Below are 17,569 nucleotides of genomic sequence, written 5' to 3'. Positions count from 1 at the left end.
AAAGAGCAATAAAGAGCTTTCTCAAATTTTGGCCTCTAGAGAGTGTTCTTCTTTGCTTGGTCCAGATGTTTTGGCTTGGGGCGGTACCTTGTTTGGTAAATATCGTGTCTCTGTTGGGTATCAGGAGATAACTAGACAATTATTTGGGGATGCTGAGGTCCCTTGGTGGAAGCAAGTTTTGAATAAAGTTTCTTGGTCCAAGTGCAATTTTTTCATGTGGCTAGTGGCTCACAACCGTTGTCTTACCTGGGATAATCTTTGTAAACGTGGATTTTAGGGCCCCTCTTATTGTGTTTTGTGTGGTAATGGAGAGGAGTCTATCTCTCATCTGTTCTTCCATTGCTCATATTCTACTCAGATATGGCACCTTTGGTGGAGTGCTTGGGGTTGCTCTTGTCGGCATGCTTCCTCTTTGCCTGAGTTCTGGGCTCGCTTGGGTAGTGCTCCCTCCAAGTCTTCTTCTCTCCATGCTGCTTGGATTGCTGGCCCATCTTTCATGCTTTGGCATATCTGGTTGGAGAGGAATCGTCGCATATTCCAAGATGTTCGGCTTGGTGTTTTGCATCTTTGGTAGAAAATATCACATTCTCTTCAGGAAACTATTCTTGTGAAGTGTGAGCTTGATGGGGGTATGGATCCAGTTGATCTTGCTATCTGTAATCACCTCAATTTTCATTTGCAGGATGGGGCTGCAGCTCATAGGTTTCCTTCTATATCTAGGCAGCTTCACCATTAGAGGAAGGGTTGGGTTAACTGGGATGGGCACTAGACTCCTCCTCCTTGTGGAGTTCTGAAAATTAACACTGATGGTTCTTCCCGTGGGAATCTTGGTCCAGCTGGTATTGGCGGAGTGGCTCATTGTAGTTCTAGGGATGTTAAATTTTTCTTCTTAGTTCATAAGGGTGATTATACTAATAATCTCATGGAAGCTCAGGCTATTTTATATGCGGTGGAACAGTGTTGCTTGCAGGGATGGAGTAAGATTATCTATGAGTCTGATTCCCAGGTGGTGGTGAACATGCTTTCTTCGCAAGAGCTTGAGGATGTTAGTTGGCAGCTGGCCGCTATTGTTAAGCAATTTCTTTTCTTCTCTTCCTCTTTTCAATTCATTAGGTTCACATATATTCCTCGTGAATGGAATAGAACTGCTAATTGTTTAGCCAAATGGGCTTCTAGTCATGATCCGGGTTGGAATATTAGGGATAGGAGGCAACTGTCCTTTGAGATGGTGCAAGAATTTGATGATCTTGTTGCTCAGGATTGAGCTCCTTGTTGAGCTCTCCTTGTTGTATTCCTTTCTGTCTTAATAAATTTTTACCCCTCTTTTTGCTAATAAAGAGCTTTATCGTGTTCAACAAACTGAGCTAGCTTATGAGATCATAATAATAGAAATTAAAAATAATTGAAAAATAATTAAAAGATTTTTGCAATTTGGTACATTCACTTTCTAGTATTTTAGAGAAATCTTTATGACATCTAAAATACTATAATATCTATTAATTTCACAATTTACTATTTACCCAAAATTCAAATCAATTTTTTCTCAACTCTCAATTTGAGTGGCCTAGTGTAAAGGATATACAATTATTCAAAGTAATATATCCATAAAAATCAATTTCACTATTAAGTCCACTTTGTTAAGATATTTCCTACTATAATTGTTAGAGAGTAATAGTGAAATGGAATGATACAATTGATTTGGATTGTCTTACCCATGCACATTACACATAGAAAGATTAATTAGATGGAAGTCATTGTAGAGGAAGAGAAAGATGAAGTGTGGAGGAATATTGGTAGAGAGTTGGGAACAAGCTTCATAGCTAAGAACAACTAGAGGAGTAGGTGGAGGGAATCAATGAAGTGTTCTCTGCCTCACTAAGTATGCCAATTTTTGCATTATTCTCTAGTTTCATCATAATTTCATCTCATATAATAAATTTATATGTATTTTATTTTTCTACCTATTTTTCTCTCACTTAGATTTCTAATGACATCCAAGGAAGATACAAGACTTTTCAAGGTAATTTTTAAAAATTCCATAGCAAATTTACAAATCAATATTTGATTTGAATGAATTTTACAAATAGAAAGAAACTTTAGTAATAATTATGTATATATTCCTATAATTTTAATGTTTTAAAACATGTTTGGTATCTCAAATATTAGAAGCAAACTTACAAATTGTTATTTCATTTCTACGAAATTTGACTGATAGAGAGAATGGTTTTTAGTAGTTGCATTTATGTTGTTGAAATTAAATATTATAGTAATTCAATTATAGATTATGAATATTTTAAAATCTTTCAATCATTTATTTAATTGACACTTCAATATTTCAGAAGCCAATTTATAAAGTACTATTTTTCAATTAACGATTGTTTTTTGTTTCTAAAGGACTACTTTAATAATAATTGTATGATTGTTTTTCAATTGAATATCTGTCAGATACATAGTTGTAACTGATATATTTATATGTACAATCTTATAAATATGTCCATTAAATGAAAATCTAGTCTCAAATTACAATGAAAAATTCTCCAAATTAAAAATTTTTGTTTGAAATTTTGATTCTTTCAAACATTAATCATGAATTCTCAAGAATATAAGCTCTTGATAATACTTGTTTTATCAAATACTAGAAAGTTGTAAAAATATCTTTAATTTCTATTAATAGTCTTCTCGTATTCTTCATACTCATCAAATTTTGGTTGGGCTTTTTTTTTGTTTTATTGGTGGCCATAATAACAAACCAAAATAGAAACCCTACACAAGATTTGTCAGGTGTATGTAATTCTCTCTTTTCTACCTACGGCTAATAATTATTGTTTGAATTACCTCTTCTTGTGAAGCTTCACTTAAAGAGGCATGACTAGAAAACTCTAAACCATTTGAATACTCCTGTAGGTGCAATGAAGGAAATGACATCCTAGTCACATAGGTTACCGATTTCTCTGAGTTGGTGTAATATCTCAAAATCATGGAAAGCTAATACCTACTTTGAACCACTCTTGTGTTGGGTTAAAATAGATAAAATTTAGTTACATACAATCAACAATGTTTGGATAATTGTTGGGTTTAAAATAGATAAAATTTACTTACATACAATAAACAATGTTTGGAAAATTTTATATTAAAGTCTAGGATCTTTCTTGTCCACAATTTTAGCTTTGGTGAAAACAAATAACTCTAATGGAAGTATGACTATATATTAAGCTCATTGGTCTTCAGATATAATTTGAACTTATAGCCAAAAAAACTAGATTTATAAAAATGAAATAAAATTATTCAAATATATAACATATTTTTAATTTCTTCTTAGAAATAAAATATGGTTTAAAAGGAAATTTTGAAATAAAAGAGTAAAGTGGAAAGTATTGGAAAAATAGAACAATAGTAAGAAAGAAGAGAAGAAAGAACTTTAAGCTTATTTTTATTGAATAATAGATGTCAATTTATACAATATCTTGAGTCAAAAAAACTCCTAAATGACTGCTAATTAGAATGACAACAAAATAATTCATGATTGACAACACACACATAAACTTGACACTAACTGAAATTTATGGACACCTAATTCAAAACATCTACAATAAGAACTTGATTAAAACTAAAACTCTTTGACTCAATCCTAAACTAAACTTGTGTTTCCAACAACTTAACAAAGCTTTCCACATGTGCAACAATTATTATGACTACCACTGGAACATTAACTCCAACACCCCCACTTAATGTGACAAGTAGAGGAAACATTATCTAGAAAGTATACTTTGAAAATATGTCATATAGGGGTAAGACTTTCTCATAGTTATGCATCTATCATTCAACTCTGAAAGATCATTGGATACACCATCTCCAAATGAAATGTCTCATAAATGATGCCAAGCTTTCAGACTTTCAAATCTCCCTAAATTATGAGACACACCATCTCCACATGGAATGCCTCATAACCCTCATAAAGGTATAGCTTCTTCAATCCTATAGGACCTCAAACTATTCAAGCATCCATCTAGACTTTACCACATCATTTCCTATTTTTCAAAGCATTGATCTCTTCAAACTCAAAAAAATTCTTCAATGAAATCATAATCATCTAGTGGTTCTTCTCTTGTCCTCATCTTCTTAATAACTTCTTCTCTAACAAACATAACTTAATAGGAAGATAGCTTTGATACCATATTGGAAAAATAGAATGACAGTAAAAAAGAAGAGAAGAAAGAACTTTCACCTTATTTTTATTGAATAATAGATGTCAATTTATACAATAGCCTAGCTCAACACATCTACTATAAGAACTTGATACAAACTAAAACTCTTTGACTCAATCCTAAACCAAACTTGTGTTGCCAACAACTTAACAAAGCTTGCTACATGTGCAACAATTATTAGAAAGTTCTAGATGGTCATAGTTAAATTCATAAGTCCAATGATATATTCATTTTTGTCAAATATAGAGAACCATTATGACAAATTATTTGTCTTTTTCTTATTTGGAAATGTTTGAAAAAGTATACTAATTATTGACTGAGAACTATAAATACCTTGTTTTAAAAAATCTCAAAATATAGAATTATTAGTAGTTATCTTATGGTCATTTTAAGATTTTATTTGATAATGATTAGTTACAAAATGTATAATATTTCTCATACATGCAAACATACAAGCTATTTATGAGAAATTACTAAATAAAAATATATGATGCTCTACTTGTACTGATATATTCTTCATGTTCTTTATATTCTTCATAAAGCTCTGCCTATAAAAGATCACCTAAACTCCAAACCATCTGGATGTTCTATGGGTGCTAATAAAGGTGATGGCATCCTTTCCACCATAGGCCATCTATTTCTTCCCAAAAATGCTCAGTCAAAGAAAATTAAAATTAGTTTTACGATAGAACTATAAAGATACAAATATTGGCTTCTCATGAATGTCCCACAATAAATAATTAATGCAATTAAATACAATTGATGTGGAATCGTTAAATTTAATAGCTATCATTAGACTCTTGTACTTACTTGATTTGATGTATATTTTCCCTGTATGTGGTGTTAGAGACTACCAGTGAACAATTTGTATTGCTATCCTTGGAGTTAATAATTTTTGACTGGTAATGATTTTTCCCACTACTTTGAAGCCCTCTAAGCATTTCTTCTCCAATTCAAAACTTCTCATTATACATTTCTTCTCAAACCCTAATAGATGCAAAATTCCTTAGATCAGTTTTGAAAACTGGAAAACTAACCACTTCAAATTTGGAGGATTTTTTTATATGATGAATAGTTCTTTTCTATTAATAAATAATATACTAAGATTACAATTCACAAAAATGGGTTGGGGGATACAAGATCACCTTGCGAGAGTTCATACAGCTGAAGCCAGAATCAACAACTATTAATTAAAAAAACATATAAGAAGAAACCCTCAGGCAACTAAAGTAGTGCTAATTAAGGGGGGTGGTTCCTCCCAATCATGAAATCCTAAGTCATCCTTGAGATGGGTAGGTGGGCTAGGAATAGTCCAACCATCAACAACATGATTAGGGGCATGGTCAACATCCTTTGTATCAGGCCACGAAGGTGAGATGGCCAATTCTAGGAAAAAGGGACACTTTCTAGAAACCACATGATGAGGACCAGGAGGAGGAGTTGGGGACCAGCCTATGCCACCATGGCATAGGGAAAGTGAGTAGTGCTGCCAACTGCCATCACTACTATTGGGAGAGTGGTGGTGGGAAGCTTGCGAATGTAGCGTATGTGAGTGCTCCAAATTTAGGACTATTCCAAATAAATATGTTGGATAAAAGTGTCATATTTCATTATGAATTTAGTCACTTCATTGTATGCAATGCCTACATAAATTGATTATTTAGAGAAACATAGGTTCATTTTTCTTTTTGTCTTATGAAATAAGTTGTGTTTAACTATTGTGAATTTTTTATTTAATCCTAATAAATTCTAAGATTAAAAAGTTCAAATACTACAATTTATTGGATTTAATAACATTTGCATGCTCAACATTGACTCAAGATAATAGTTTTACAATTTTCATTCTACATGTATTTTTTAATATATTTTTCTCTCTATATCTCTATAAGTACTATAATTTATAGGATCTAAGTATCATTTGCATACTCAATATTGGCACATGATAATTGTCCCACAATTTTTATTCAACTTGTGTTTTATTCAATACTTTTATCTCCATATCTATGTAAGTATTTGTTACCCAATTTATTTGTTATTCGGTTTGTGCATCCAATCTTTAAAGATCAACATGCTCGAAAAGAGCTCTTGTTTGCTTATGTTCTGAGTGAAAGAATATTTTACACACTTAATATTTTTAGATGTAATTGAACAATGGGGTTTGTCAATCTATGCAAGAGATTTTTATTGTTCAAAACAATTACAAGAGGTATTCAAATTTTCTCATAGATTTATATTTTCATTTGACATGTATGATAGTGTCAGCCAAATAATTTACTTGTAATTATTTATTTATTTTCTTAAATATATATTTCCTTGATTTAATAGAGATCCATCTTTTCTCTCCATTCATTTTATTAAATTTTTATAATTTTTTAACGTTAGTATTCAATTTTATTCAGCACGAAATGAAAAGATAAAAATATTATGTAAGAAAGAAAATAAAACACCATATAAAATAGTGGAAGTAGATCCCAAGATAAACACAAAATGAAAAAAAAAATAAAAAAATATTTAATTAAATTCCCTATGTAGTCATCTTGTGCCCTAACTATGAATTTTTTTGTTATAGCAACACAAAATAATGAAAGAATTAATAAAAGTTATAGAAAGTGAATGTTATTACTAAAGTAAACATAAAACATGCTAATGATTGATAGTTTACATGGTTTGTTGCTGCTCCATCTTTTGTTCTTTTTATCATTCTATATAACTTCTTTATTTTCTATATACATAAACTAGCACTTGTACCTCGTAGGTCCAAGGATTAAGCCAATTGTCAAATATTTTTTTTTTTAAATACTATTAAATTTTTCATGACAAGGACAAACGAACCATATACTCCAAAAGATTTGTATTTGTAATTTGTGTGCATTTTATAGTATCAAGCCAAAAATAAATAGATAACACAACTATTGTAAGTATTTATTGGCATCATTTAGGACCCATAGCCCATAAGTTTTGCATGTCTCAAAAACAATTGTATATATAAATATTTTACTTGAACCAATTGTGTGTATTTTATAATACTCAAGCAAAAATATGTAGAAAATTTATATGATTATATTATATCAAAGATAGTGCCAAGTATCTTTGTTGATTATGATTATGATTATGTAGAAGATCTTTATGATTATGACTATATTATATCATAATCATTTAGAACTAAATTCCCAAGTTTCTTGGTTAAGTAAACTTGTCTAAATTCTAGTTTTGACCATTTGTATGTCTTTTAAATCTATATGGAAGTATGAAAAATCATGTTGTTGTCTTCCAAAAATCATTCTAAGACTTTCTTGCATTTGTGAAGTGGGCTACAGTTGATAATAGGGATTTGAGACAACAAGAAGTATTAGTGAAATTGGAAATTAAGCCATGTAGACACTTAAATATGATTACACCACTAGGTAATCATATTCAGTCATCTCCTAGGACATTATTGATTAAATATTTATTATTTAATTTATTTAATTAGCTATAGTCCAATTGATAAAATCAAATGATCACCCAAAATCAATTTATCAATTAAATCCCAATTCCTCTATTAAATTGAATAAATCATCAAATCTATTCAATTTAATTCCATACTCTCATTTTATTGAATACAAAATTTTATAAAATATCTAAAATCCTAAAATCCTTCCTAAACCCTAATCCAACCCATTCACCCATACTAACCTCACTTAGTCTCCTAACTAACCTATCCCATCAAAGCTAAATCACTTACCCCCTAACCCCCATTTTAAGTTAATCCTAATCCCCTTCTAATCATGTGCACAAAAATAAACATGGGTTAAGACTTGCTAATCCAAACAAAAGTCAACAAATATCTTCTCCCCTCATCCTCCAACATTTATGACTCTTACACCTCTCCCATCCTGTCTTACATCTCTTACATCCCTCTTACATACTCAACCTCGCTCATTACTTCTTTGACCAACCCTTATCCTATCCTCTCACACTCATTCTCCTTGTGACACTTGTCACCTCCCCATTGGTGCTAAACAAGCACAATCCATGTGCTCCCTTTTGAGTGCATCCTGACCCTCCCTCACCATCTCATCATCTTGACATCTTGACCTTCCATTCCTCCAACCCTTGGCCTATAAATTGAACCTCCTCCCTTCAAAAAATCATCCACCTTCCATGCAAATTTATAATGCTATTTTGAGAGCTCATAAACTACCAAAATACCATTATAATGTTGGAATCACTCCATGAATCCATTTTTGAAACCTTGCTTCATTCGCTCCACCCATCCATCTAAAGCTTGAACATATCTTGTGAGAATACACATCTTAAATTAGGGAAAAATCCATTGCATCATGATGTTATACCATTAGGAGCCTACCATTCTTGGTTTGCTTCCTTTTGTGGTGATAACAATGAATCCTATCTTAAGTGTTAACTGCTTTAGTTGTGTTAATGCTTTCTTTATTAGTTAGTATTCAATTTGCACTACTAAAACTAGGTGATACAAGCCAAAGTAATGTACATGTCCATTATGGGTAAAATTGTTTAGATTGTAAAGTACAATATATTCACCTGAATTATAACATCCAATTTGTAAAACAGAACTTTGAAAAACAACCCTTTACTACTTTCTATGATGAAAAATGAATAAATTAGTAGCTCACTACCAATTATCAAATAATAAATGCTTACTTAAACATGAAATTGGGTATAAAAAACAATAAAATAAGAAGTGATTTGTGCACCTTACCAAATGATCTAGAAACATCCTTTGGAACAACTTCAATTCATTGAATTATTGAAATTGGGGCATCTATATAAGTAGTAGGATTTTATTAAAACAACATAATTGTACAAATATTTTATAATAAGAGCATGATTCTATGAAATTTTTGCATACCTTGATTGTTGTGAGGGAAATTGATGTAATTGAGCTTCTTCTCTTATGATTTTGTATGGATTGTTTTCCATTTTGGAAAATCTTTCATGTATGAAAATCAGTTGAATGTGAGGATCATTTAGTGATCTAACTCTAGGTATTGTTGTGAATGTGAATCCTTGCCTTTCTAATTTACCAATACTAATTTTGTCTTTGTGTAGCATAAGCCCATGTCATTGTTAGGGGCATTTTCCTTCACATGCCCCAGGCCAAAGGAATTATTGCTACTACTTTTGGATGATTTGTATCCCATGGTGGACCACTATAATTATCAGTTTTTATTGCAATGTATAGTGGAAGTTGTTGGGGTTTGGAACTGTCACTATAAATAATCTCAATTATTTCACCCAATGCTCCATTTATGAGGCATGCTTGTGTTCATATAGTTTTAGGGAGCATGATATGTTGCCCTTTGTAGAATATGATTTCCTTCTCAAGTCATTCTTCAGTAGTTGCATGTTCTATGTTTAATGTAGTTCTTTTTACTATACTTATTACAATTGGACAATCCAATAGTTTCAACATTTTTTTATTGTGTAGTTTGATAAGATCATTTGTAGAAAATAGATGTATTGGTTTGTCAAATTTATCCCTTTCATCTGATGCAATCTATTAGTTTGTGCATGTGAGTAGGATCTCCCAATCTTATTTTATCAGTTTTGCATTTCCTATATTTTGTAGAAGTTGATGAAACTATGCCTACTCTGTATAATCACCTTGTTGGAAAAATAGTGTATCTAATGTGATGAGTGTTTTAAATTACTCCCAAAATGTTCTTGCAGTAGAGTGTGATGTTTATAGAGGTTTATCCATTGAGGGTTAGTTGGGCAAGGTAAGTGATCTAGATGATGGGAAGGCCACCAAAGAAAATTTGTTGATTTTGTGGAGATGCTTATCATAGTCTACTATATATTTTCAACAGTAACTTTGGGCCAATGAAGCTCAATTCATCAATAAAATATATCTTATTTCTTTTAATTCCTCTTGCACTATATTTAATGCCTTCCCTTGTAGTGGTTGCATTTTTTTAATTGGTATCTTAAGCACCGTATGTATAGTAGATTCATGCATGTTGAATGCAACAACATCTATATGAGCTAGTTCTAGTAGTTGTATTTTTGTTGTTGAATATTATTGTTCAATGCATTTCTTATGTAGTGAATCAAGTATGATTTTCATGTACCATCTATTTCTTGAATATTCATATACACATATTTTCTAGTTGGATATTTTTTGTGTTCCATAGTTATTGTGAGAATTGTCTATTGACATGTTGACAATGGATATCTCGGTATATGATATTTTGATATGGCATTCTCACCTTGTTCAATTTTATTTTTTGTATTTATCAACTATGTTTCAATTTCATGTAGATGTTGGGGAATGATATTTTGATCCCATTTATTGTCGTTATCAAAATCATGTCTTCCAAGCATATCAAGTTCATCAAGAGTAATATTATGGGAGGTATCCACTTGTGACAACATCTACCATTCATTCATCTGCACTATTTCTTTCTCATCTTCTGGTTCTTCTTCTGAGTTTGGTTCACATTCTTGAATGCAATTGGCATACCAAGCATGATATCCATTTGTATTCATGGTAGTCTAATTTGTAATAATTATTTCTTTCATCAAGCCAATGTTAGTTTTTATAATATGAAAATATTTGTATAAGAGAAGCTCACTCCATTAGAATATTTCAAAATGGTCTAACTCAACATGTGGAATATTGTTGAATTTTGGGTAAATATTGACAATGGCTTGCAACTTTCTTTCTTTCCACCTATCATTTCCTCGGTTTATAGAATAAGTGTGTGATCGTGTAGATTCAAGAAGTGTCATCATCTCAAGTTCTGGAGGACATTGACTGAATGCCTACAAGTATGTGGATTATATTTGTTTTGTCCATGACATGTATATCATCTGCCAAAACATTTTTTGCCAAACATTCAAGGATGTGAAAGGACACTATATATGACAAGAGGAAATATTTGAAGCACGTAACCTATTTCTTGTGCCCCTATATCATGCTTAGCTACAACTTCTATCATAAATTTCATGTATGCTCTAAGAGCTAGACTATTAGATTGTTGGGTCAAAGATATTATTTTTAACATATCAACATATGTCTTAGATGTTCTTTATGACTTAGATGCATATTTAGCAATATATTTGAGAATAAGCTCCCTCAAGATGACTAGTTGGAAATCAATATTTTCTCTCCAAATTATTGACATTTCTTGATTGTGAATGTTAAGTCTTTCATCATAAAGTAGATATAATTCATTTTTTCCATGGAGTGTTGTAGTGACACTAGTATTATACCCTTTTTCCTTAAGCATGTGCCTTGTCTGCATTTTGTATGTCTCTAAACCCAATTTATCAATTCTTCATAGTGATGGGTATGCTCTTCTCCTAATATCTCATGTGTGTTGAGCAAGCATGGTTCATATAGAGAACTATGGAAGAGTGTAGTGTTTCTTTGTGAAGCCTCACGAGGGTTCCAAGTGGTAACATACTTGTCAAAAAAGAGTCACGCTCTTTCAAGTTGTGAAACATTGTTCTAATCATGTTTATCCATATTTATCACCTCTTTTTATCTAGTTAATTCACATGTACATGTGCACTTCATCTATTTTGATAGTTAGATCTATTCCAATAGTTTTTAATACACAAAAAAAATTCAATGAATTCCTCCTAAAATATTGTAAAATGACAATACATGTATAATGCTACTTTTATTGGAAATGAAAAGGAGTAACTGAGAGGGGAGGGGTGAATCAGTTACCATAGAAACAAATCCTAGATCCCTTAAAATGTCAACACAACTTTAAAAAAAATCCTTGTTGAAACTCAGTTAACACTAAATATGTTGTGATATTGCTATCAAGATTCAACTATGTGATTTTTGAGTCAAACTTACTGACTCGTGTTTCATGAGTAGTGATTCAACATGAATCTGTTTCTCATAAGAATAAATGGAACACTTAGCACTCATTGGATCTAGGTGATGCTCACAGGGGTGAAGCACTGGGACTTCTCGGGAGGTCACCCATCCCAGTACTACTCTAGCTTGAGTGCACTTAACTACGGAGTTTCCTCCATGGTTAAACCCAAAGCTCTTGAATGGGGTTTGCAAGCTTTGTGTTAAACCATGGAGGAAACTCCGTAGTTAAGTGTGCTCGGGTTGGAGTAGTACTGGGATGGGTGACCTCCCAGGAAGTCTCGATGCTTCACCCCTATGAGCATCACCTAGATCCAATGAGTGCTAAATGTTCCATTTATTCTCATGAGAGACGGATTCATGTTGAATCACTACTCATGAAACATAGGTCAATGAATTTGACTCAAAAATCATACAGTTGAATCCTAATAGCAATATAACATTTTAACTTGCTGTGGAAATTATCTCCTACTTATCCACTAAATATGTTATTGTCACTTGGTTAACACCAAATATACTGCTATCACTTGGTTAACACTTAATGTATTAGTACCATTTGGTTAACACAAAATACATTAATAACACTTAGTTGACATGAAATATATAGATCTTAAGATATTTAATATGATTAAACTTTATTAACTTAGTTGTAGAAACATAAAGGAAATAACATGATTTAACATGAAAACCCAATTTGGGAAAACCACCAATTGAAACTAGTTACTATTTTTCACTCTTTTGAAGTGTGCCCTATTAGGAGTCAAACCTATTAAAGGTTACAAAATACACTGTTAGGTGTGACCCTATTAGATGACTTAATTCACCCTATTATGAGTGGCCTTGTTAGAGGTATTTAGACACTTCAATCTACAAATACCACCTTGTCAAAAGATTTTCCAAATAGATGTTAAGCTAGCTTTAGGAAGAGATTTGATTCATTGTTACAATTAGTAAAGAGTAACAATGACTTGACCTAATTGCTGATGAATAACTTTTCTTATATTGATATCTTTGTTCTAGCTTGATTACTTGATCCTCCTTGATCAAAATGTTCTTTGCAGTTTGGCCAACTCGAATTCTCTGCCCTCCTATAGATATCCTTCCAATTCACTTCCTTAATTAATCTTCTTCAATTCCTCATTTTAATGCTCAAATAGACCTTATATTTATATGATTCACCTTGTCAAGTCATCTTTAATATTCTTTTAATCAAATAATTATCATCCCTTAAGTTGACTTGTATTAACCAATTAAAAAACTTAATATACTAATAGTTGACTAATACAGGTGTGAGTACTTGATTAACATAGAGGATCCCTTTATTCACTGACCAACTCAGTTAGAAAAAGAGTTTGTGGTTAACCAACCCAGCTGAGTCAATATTGTCTTCATGTTGACTTTGCTTTGATAACTAACTTAACTTGGTTAATATTGACTTGGCTTCATTAACAAATTGAGCTTGGTCAATACTATTTTTGAGCTTGGTTAATACTGAATGCTCAACATACACAAAATTTATCTTTAATGCTTGAGTGATCTCGACAATCACTAATTTTTTGATAAGGCTTTGTATTTTAGGTAACATCAAAGACAACATACAAATTTAAATAATTATTTTCAACAATCTCCCTCTTTGGCATTGATGATAATACAACATGTCATAGTACAATGAGATTTTAGAGCAAAATAGAAGGATAATATCCTTAGTTTGATTCTAATTCTCATCCATGACAACTCCCTCTATTAGTGAGAACACCCTCTAACATCAATCTCTCCCTTCAGAATGATTTTCTCTGACTTCTCTGATTGTAGAATCTCCCTCTAACTTAATGATACACAATTTATGATATTTTTGATATGACAACAAACTTTCCCTCTTTGACATTTCATGCAAAAGAAAAATTTCAATGAATATGCCATGTACCTGATGTACTAATTCATATGCAATCTATTCTTGCACTACTGCATCAACTTGACTGAACTTCAAATACTCAGTTGATGTATCACTAATCTTTCTTTAGTGAGCTTCTGATAGTGGAATGACACCTATTTTACCTCTTAGATAAAAAAATGAATCCTTAGGTAATGGATTGGTAAATATGACTACAATTTATTCTTTTGTATTTACATATTCCAATCTTACCTCCTTTTCTTGCATTAGTTCTCTCAGAAAATGATATTTTATTTGTTGTGTACTTTTTCTTGGTATGCATCACTAGATTCTTGGAAATGTTAATTGCATCGATGTTATCACAGAAGATAACTGCTAGATCCTTTATTTCTTCCTTCATACCTAAGTTTGAAAAAAATGATGTTGGAACAATTGACTACTACTACAACATATTCCTCTTTTGCTAGAGACTGGGAGATGCAATTCTACTTCTTGCTTGTTTAAGACACTAGCCTCTTTCCAAGAAAAAAATGCTCCACCACTAGTGCTTTTCCTATCATCAATACTTCCTACCCAATCAACATTAGTGAAGGCTTTTAATTCAAGGTTTCCTCCCTTCTTATACCATAAACCATAATCTTTAGTACCTTTTAGATATCTCATAATTCATTTTATCACCATGATATGACTTTCCTTTTGATTAACATAAAATCTCGCTACTATACCAACTGCTAATGTAATATCAGGTCTTGTGTGTACTAAATACTAAATCTTTCCAATCATTGATCTATATGTAGTGTTATCTACCTCTTTGGAATCATCATTTTTGGAAAGCTTATGTCCAATAGACATAGGTGTTCCAACTAGTCTAGAATCTTCCATTCCAAAATTCCTTAATATCTCCTTGATAAACTTTGATTGAGTAATGACAATGCCATCCTTCTTCTATTGAATTTGTAGGTCAATAAAAAATTTAATCTCTCCAAACATTGACATTTCAAATTATTTAATCATTCTCTTAGAAAAAATATTTGCACAAGTCATCATGTCTAGTGAATAATATATCATGTACAATTTTTTTTGCAAGTGATATCTTCTTTTTTGGTTCATCCTTGATGTATAGACTATTGTTGTCATTTGTTCTTTGAGAACCATTGTTTACCAAATAACTATGCAATCTTTCATATCAAGCTTTGGAGGTTTGTTTGAGAACATATATAAAGCTTTATGTAATCTAAAAACCATATTCCTTTTGTTAGGACCTATGAAACCTTAAGCTTGCTCAATGTAGACTTCTTATTCTAGGATAACATTCAAGAAAACTGACTTTACTTCCATCTGATATGTACTTTGAATCCTTTATGTGTACCATAAGAAAGTAGTGTTCTAACACATTCTAGTCTTGCAATAGGAGAAAATGTTTCTCCATAATCAATACCTTCTTGAGAATAACCTTTGCAAACTAGCCTTGTTTTGTTCCTTGATACTTCTCCATTTTCATTCAACTTATTTTTGAATACCTATTTTTTGCCAATTACATTTTTTTCCTTGGGTCTAAGAACAAGAGTCCAATTTTTTTTCCTTTCAATTTTTTCAATCTCTTCATTCATTGCCTCAATCCAACTTTCATTGTCTAATGCATCTTTAACATTTCTAGGTTCAAACTTAGTAAGAAAACATGTACCTTTTAATTTGTTCCTTGTCATTGTGCCTTTTGACTAATCTCTAATGATTTTCTTAGATGCATGATGCCTTCTAACATATCTAGCAAGTATAGGTTCCTTCTTTCTGATTTTGGACTTGATTCACTCAAATCACCATGCTCAAAATGATCTTCTAAATCATGCTCAAGCCCTAGTGTTTATGACTTGGAACCCTCAGATTGTGACTCGAGTTCCATTATTTGAAACTCAATTCCTTTTGATTGAGACTTGGGTTCCTTTTGACTATGACTTAGGTTGTAATGGTTGTAACTCGGGTTGAATTGGAGATTTAGGGGACTTGGATGGTGAAGACTGTCGATTTCCAATTGCATTTTCTTGAACTTTAGGTAAAGTATTAGATTCATAGTAGAAAAAATTAATATAATTTTCAAGTTCTTTTCTACTTTGTTCTTTAGTCTTTTTATCAAACTCATCAATTTTTACATTTGCACTTTCTATAATGTTGTGAGTTGTAATATTCAAACATTAATATGCTTTTCTTTTGTTGGAGTATCCTAGGAATATGCCTTCATCACTTTACATCAAATTTTCCTTTCCTTGTTTCTTTTAAGATATAGCATTTTCTTTGAAATACTTTGAAATAAAAAACATTGGGTTTATAGCCATACCATAATTCAAAACCGTTTTTTTATCTAAATCTTTGTCCAGTTGAACTTAGTTCAAGGTATGAACTATTGTACTAATTTCTTCCTTCCATTATTTTATTGCAACATTTTTCTTTATCATCAATGTTCTTGCACAATCCATAATGGATCTATTTCTTCTTTGTGCTATGCCATTTTGTTGAGGTGTACCAAGTGTAGATACATTTCTTTTGAATCCTCTTTCATTGTAGAATTTGTTGAATTCATTTGAGATGAATTCTCCCCCTTTGTATGACCTTAGAGATTTTAGTTTATTTCCTGTTTCTTTCTTCACTCTCAGATACCACTTGATTTTTTAAAGGCTTTAGATTTATCTTTCGAGTACCTCATTGTAATCATCCTAGAATAATCATCAAAAAATAAAATAGAGTACTTATCTCCATAGTAGCTTTCTATGCCAATAGGTCCACAAAGATCTTTATGAACCAACTCCAAAACTTCTTCAAGATGATAATTATTACTTTTGAAGGTTGTCTTTCCCATCTTCCCAATTTGACAATTCTTACACATGCCCATATCAGGTTTCTTTAGGCTTGGAATGCCTCTTACTCTTTTACTCTTGCTTATGTTGACTAGGTTATCAAAATTCGCATGACATAGGGCATGTGTAGGATCATGGTGTACCAAAAAGTGATGATCTGAAAAATTTGTAGTTCTGAAATATCTTAAACCATTTCAAAATCTATTCCAACTTCTTTCCCACCGGCCCTAATACTAAATGAAAACAATTAATATATTTATAAGGTCTACTATATCTTTTGATACCAAACCTATATGGTCAACTTTAAAACCATCCTAAAAATGTGCTTTTGGCCTATTTTTATGTGATTTCATTTCTAACATGTAGCTGACAACTTTTTTTTCACCAAAATTTGATGAAATGAAAAGGGTTTCTTAAGAATGTTCCTATCTTTCCATAAATGTAAGGTTTATCAAATTACAAGTTTAGTAAGTAATTATTACTTATTTTCTAATGGAGTTACATATAAAGTGTTGGCTAACACAATACTTCAAAAACAACTATAACTTTCAAATGGTACAACATTTTTTAAATCCAAAAGATGCATCACATTCTATGTTTCTTTTACTATAAGGAAAAAAATAAAAAATTGAATTTTGTAGAGTTTTAAATTAGTTAAGGTGGTCAGACATGAGAGTTTTTTAGTTCCAAAAATACTAAAGTTAAAAATTAATTATTAATTAATTATTTAGAATAAAAATACCCAAAAATATGTCTCACATCCAAGCAT

Source organism: Cupressus sempervirens, chromosome 3 (assembly GCF_028749045.1).
Source record: "Cupressus sempervirens isolate cs-2001-9-10 chromosome 3, ASM2874904v1, whole genome shotgun sequence".
Classification (NCBI taxonomy): domain Eukaryota; kingdom Viridiplantae; phylum Streptophyta; class Pinopsida; order Cupressales; family Cupressaceae; genus Cupressus; species Cupressus sempervirens.
This window is presented reverse-complemented; position numbering follows the sequence as displayed.